This window comes from Telopea speciosissima, chromosome 8 (assembly GCF_018873765.1).
Source record: "Telopea speciosissima isolate NSW1024214 ecotype Mountain lineage chromosome 8, Tspe_v1, whole genome shotgun sequence".
NCBI lineage: Eukaryota > Viridiplantae > Streptophyta > Magnoliopsida > Proteales > Proteaceae > Telopea > Telopea speciosissima.
The window spans coordinates 4568251-4574250 of NC_057923.1; positions in this window are offsets into that span (position 1 = coordinate 4568251).

Here is a 6000-nt window from a genome sequence, read left to right on the forward strand (position 1 = left end):
ATGTGGGGTCCACATGTGAGATGTGAAAGGGCATTCGTAGAAATTGCACACCGACATTGTGGCAATTCTTTACTCTTCTAGAAATTTAATCTTGTCATATAACAAATTTTTTATTATATTATTTTTTGTAATATTTTTAACGAGATAAATTGATTTTATATCAACAAAATTTCCTAACATTTACCATGAGACATAAAGAACTAAATTAGGAAAATGTGGGGTCCATATGTGAGATGTGAGAGGGCATTCGTAGAAATTCCACACGGACATTGTGACAATTCTTTTCTCTTCTAGAAATTTAATCTTGTCATATAATGGATTTTTTGTTGTATTATATTTTTTTTTATATTTCTAACAATATAAAATTAATCTTATTTTCAACAAAACTTCCCAACATTTACCATGAGGCATAAAGAACTAAATTAGGAAAATGTGGGATCCACATGTGAGATGTGAAAGGGCATTCGTAGAAATTGCACACCGACATTATGACAATTCTTTTCTCTTTTAGAAATTTAATCTTGTCATATAACGGATTTTTTAATGTATTATTTTTTTTAAATATTTCTAACGATATAAAATTTTATCATATTTTCAACAAATTTTCCTAACATTTACCATGAGACATAAAGAAGTAAAGAGCTAAATTAGGTAACGGTGACCATACCAATCACCGTCGATATCGATATGGATTGGACCAACTCGGCCTATATTAGGCTTGATACGAGGGAAAAATAAAAATAAAAAATCACTTATTAGCCAATTATTTTGATCCGTATCGATGTTGTAATACTACCATGTATGGTCATTATCGATACAATATCAATACATGAATCCATTCATATCAACGATGATCAATACCAATACGGCATCAACCATTTAAAACTGAACCAAACCGAGATAAATCATATTGATTTCAAATTGTAAAAATCTTTTATTGGTTCAATTTGGTTTCATTGTCTGAGATCACATTTGGAACCGATCTGATTTCTAAGAACATGAAATCAGATCGATATTGCCAAACATAATTCTACTCCCGTGAAACAAAAATCATCAAAATCAAAGAATTAGGAATGTTATCAATCGGGATCTAATTTTTTTTTGTCCATGATCTGATTTCGATTTCACAAATTGTTATCTTGAATCGAATCAAAATCAAATAAAAAAAAATCAAAACTTATCGATATTGGCATCGATGTCGGTTTCAGCGGCTACTAATACCGGGGGCGTGGAGACCGTGTACTGAAAACCTGGTGCTGGGCAGGTCTGGTTGGTTCACAAGTCACACACTTCCATATTGTGCCCTTCATTATCCATGTTGTCCGTCATTGATTGGCTGGCACAGGTTTCAAAGAGGAAGTAGTTTCAAGGCACTTGCCCCACTCCAGTCAAATCGGCCGTGCGCTGTCAATTTCTCGACCCTCCACTCCATCTCCCAGTTCCCAATGCCCTAAAAGTCATGGCCAATGATTAAAACTCCACGTCACATAAGCTTTATCTATCTTAAAGAATGGTTGTTGTAAGTTTATCAAAGCCATGTTGCCTCTTTTTTAGAAATCGGAACCTGATGCAACCGATTCCGCATTCTAGCGATTCATGAGTCATGACACCCTTGGGCGATCCGATCCAGATTCCAAATTAATTTGGATTGCCCCAATTCATCCAATTACTCTGCAGCTTTAAGTCTTTAATAACAGACTCCTCTCCCGCTTTCTTCTCTCATCTGCAAGGTTTTAAAATTTGGAATCGGGAATCGAATCGATCAGAGAGGATTCTAATCTGAATCAGCCTTAATCGCATTAGGAAGCAAAAATCTAAGTTCTTTTATGGTGAAAATCAAATCAGTTCAGGAATCATGAATCAGCCCATGAATTAGTTTGTATCAAGATGGATTATAAAGAAAATGACAAGGATTCGGCTGATTCGAATTCAAGAAGCAACAATTAAGAGCGGTGGAAATTGTGATCGGTTTGTCAATTCCGATCTAAATCGGCTGATTCACCAATCAGATTCCCAATTTTTAAAACCATGTTCATCCATTCAGCTTCTCATATACGGTGTTAAGTATCGATATCGGTTAAGTTGTACTAGTCGATTCATCGTGACTAATACAAAGCGGATATCAAATTTTTTTAAAGAAAAATATATAATGTTTTGATCAGGTATCGATTTGTATCAGTATTGGTATTAATACTGTGAACTAAATCCCGATGTACACAGCCTTAACCAGTCAGGACTAATGCAATATGGATATCCAATTTTTTTGTTAAAAAACATAATGTTTTTGATCATGTATTTGTTAGTATCAATATTCGATATCGTGAACTAAATCCTTGGGCAGATGTAGGCAACCTTAACCCCTGCTTCGTAGAGAGGTTGTTTCCATATTTTGAACCCGCAACCTGATATTTGTAATAGTACAACTTAACTATTGCGCCGGCTTGCCAACTAATGAATTGAAACAATAGAAACAACAACAACACACACAATCGTATGTAACACACAAAATTGTATACACCCACATAATTATGTACGGCATATAAAAACTTATATGTAGAAACTAGAAGCATACAAAATAAAACACGAACATATGACAAGAGATTTATATGATTCGACAAATACCGTCAATGTCTATAAAGTGAGATCCAATATTTCACCATTAATAAGGGAAGAAAATAATACAACAACTGTGATTTGATTCCCAAACCCTTAAAACTCCGTTTTCTTGGAAAATTCCACCACATTGATGATTGATGACTTAACACCTCTTTGAAAAAATCCACTCCTATCATTTTGCAAACTCCACCTCTTAGATGATTCCATCTTTTTTTAATGGTTTACTATTTTGGAAAAATCGTCTCCTTAAAAGACTTAATTTTTTTGGGAGACTCACCCTCTTCCACTCTCTCGAGAGATTACATTCTCTTCTATCTTCTTAGAAGTCTCTTCCAATTCTCAATAGAAGACTTCAATGCATAACTCAACTAGACGATTGACCCAAATTCATCCAACTGGTCTAGAGCATGGTTTGAGGATTTAGTATTGGATTGGTTGTTTCATATTGATATCGGTGGAGATCGTTATCAATTTGTGACTAATCCCTTATCAATGGATCAATTGGTACAAACAAAAATAAAAATGTAAAATATATATTTATATTTTTTTTTAAAATAAGGAGTAAAACTAATCGATACTGATTACTAAAACCCTGATCTAGTGAAAAGATACAAATCCCAACAATCATCATTCTATATGATACAATGAATTGAATTTTTTTAATAAACTTATCAAGGTCAGACTATTCAAATGAATTTTTAGCTTTTAAATAACGTAATGAATAAAGTACTGAGGAAGTGTTCTCCTATAGGTGCAAGAGCTCTATAGGAGATCACGAGGGCTTTTCATCATCTCACGTGCGATGCGCTATCTAGTGCACCACACTTAAGAATTCAACTATAAAAATATGGGCAATATCATCTTTTTAACATGGACAGTATTGAGTGGATGGTTCGATTCTCAAGTGTGATGCACTGGACAGTACACCGCACTTGAGAGGATAAATTTTTACCTACGATAGCGAATCAGTGTCTCTCTTTTGATTCAATGCATAGAAGATAAGGAGATCATTTTATAAAAAAGAGGAGAGATCCTGACACATGAGTGCTCCCAAACAGAAAACCTTCCTCCATTTACTTTATACCTTACACACAGTTTTAATAGGTTAGGTGAATCACCTAAAGTCATAAAGGTGACACGATCATTTCTCTTGGTCTACTTTTAGGAACTTTGAACATAACCGTGTTCGTCCGCTTCTCAAAGAATTTTATAAAAAAAAAAACCATTGAAGGCGGAGAAAGCTTCCACACAAATGTAGGGCCCCACACCATTGGTGGTGCAGGAAACCCTCTAACAAAAAAAAATAAGAATAAAAATAGCCATTTCAACAACCTCAACAACATTACCATGGCCATCCTAACAACCACAAATGCACTATTTGCCTACCACTACCACCACCACCACCACTCAAGACTCTCTTATCACCATGGGTAATAGAAAACTCAAATTTTTAAATAATATAAGAGAGAGGGATAGGCATGCTGTCCCATAATAGGCGGCACCAATAGGAGTGCAGGACAAAGTATCATACAGAAAAATTAGAGGAGGATGATTTTAAAGGAGGAAAACAAAGAGATAGACACAAAGCCCACTAACTACGGACTGAAGATGACATGCCGCAAAAAAATCCTTTCCAACACGCCAGTGAGGCAATGCGCATCGAACGACTGGGGTTGTTCTAGGCGTGCATGCTAGATAAGCTCCAGCAATCTGATGCATGCTACACCCATTGGCGGGATCTGGATTCTAGCATGCTAGCCATATCCATGACATAAGTAGGTTACAAACAAAAACCTTTATTTATCAAAAAGGAAAAAACTTTCCTATCTTAGTTGCACCTTCCCTATGTATACCTAAAACCATGGAATCAAAACTCGGTCAAAACCTGTCGTATCCGCTGAGACAACTCAGTTTTGACAGTTTTCGAGGCGAGTTGGGCTTATACTTTTAAAAATCCCCGATTTCGACTTGTTTCGACATGGTTTTGACGGTTTCAACATGGTTTCGGTCGAAACCATTGGGAAACCGTCGAAACCATGGTTGTCATTTCATTTTTCAATGGTTTTTCAATAGTTCTTGAAGAATAGTACACAGACATCTGTGTCGGCTCCACCTTCTTACACTCTCAGTGAACTCTTCCTTAGATTGGGATATCTTGGACAAGTTAATGATGGGGCTTATCATTGGGCAATAATGGACTATCAGACCAATTGGTCCCATAACATGTCATGGGATACGTATTTTGTGCATTCGAAAGAACGGCTTCGCAATCATCAGTGGTACGCTGCTCGTGGATTAAACCCACTAAGAAGCTTCGTATGGAATTGAAGAGGGGCATTTTAATGTTTTATTTAGATTCAATATATTATTCAGGGTTCAAGTACTTTATAATTATATGAACTAGTTATAAATTTATAATACCACTGTAGTGTATGTATCGTATCAGCGCGTATGTTAGTAAACTTGGGTCAATAACCACAAGTACTATTTTTCAGTGATTTTTTTGTCAATGTAATTCATGGATTGCATTTAAAATGTGAAAAGTAGACAACCTGCAAAAAACCAGGCCTAAAAAACCTTGTTTTATGGTCGAAACCTTGGTTTCCCCATCAATGAGAAAAAAATCCCAGGTTTCGACCGAGATATGGTCGAAACCGAGACGAACTCAATTTCTGGTTGATCGAAACCTTGTTGAAACCCGAGTTTTAGAACCCTGCCTAAAACTACAAATCCAACAATCACAATTTCACGAATAATTGAAATCATGGATAACCATACATTTGTCATAAATCTCCTGTCCCCCACATATTCTCACTTGATAAATACACAATCCTCACAAATCCATGTAACAAATGATCCCAATCTAATGATGGTGATTGCAATAGGGTAAGATTAATGTCACTTTCATGGTGGATAAAGACCCTCACAAGCCTCATAGGTTGCACTTGTCTATTTTTTGTTAATGTCAATTGTCAATTTATAAGGAATCAGGGTTTGTGGTGTTCTAGAAGATACAAACAAATTGACTAGGCTATTTGGACTGATAGAAACTAGAGAGATCTTGTGTGCTACACACATCCTTCCCCATTATTAGAAAATGACAATTTTTTTCCTTTTTGAAAATAGGTAATCCATTGGAATCAATGAAGTTATCATTTAGTCGTGTCACTTGTAAGAGTGATGTGGCATTCTAACCATTGGATATTTAGAAAATTATTTATACTTTAAATTTGTTCGAACTCTCATTTAATAACAAATCAATCTCCTCCATCCTTTTCATGTATTAGTATTTTTTAATGGGAATCTCCAAAAATTATAGTACCCCTTTATGGAATCTTATATAACTTAAACAATTTTTGAAAAACCTTAAAGATAACTCACAAC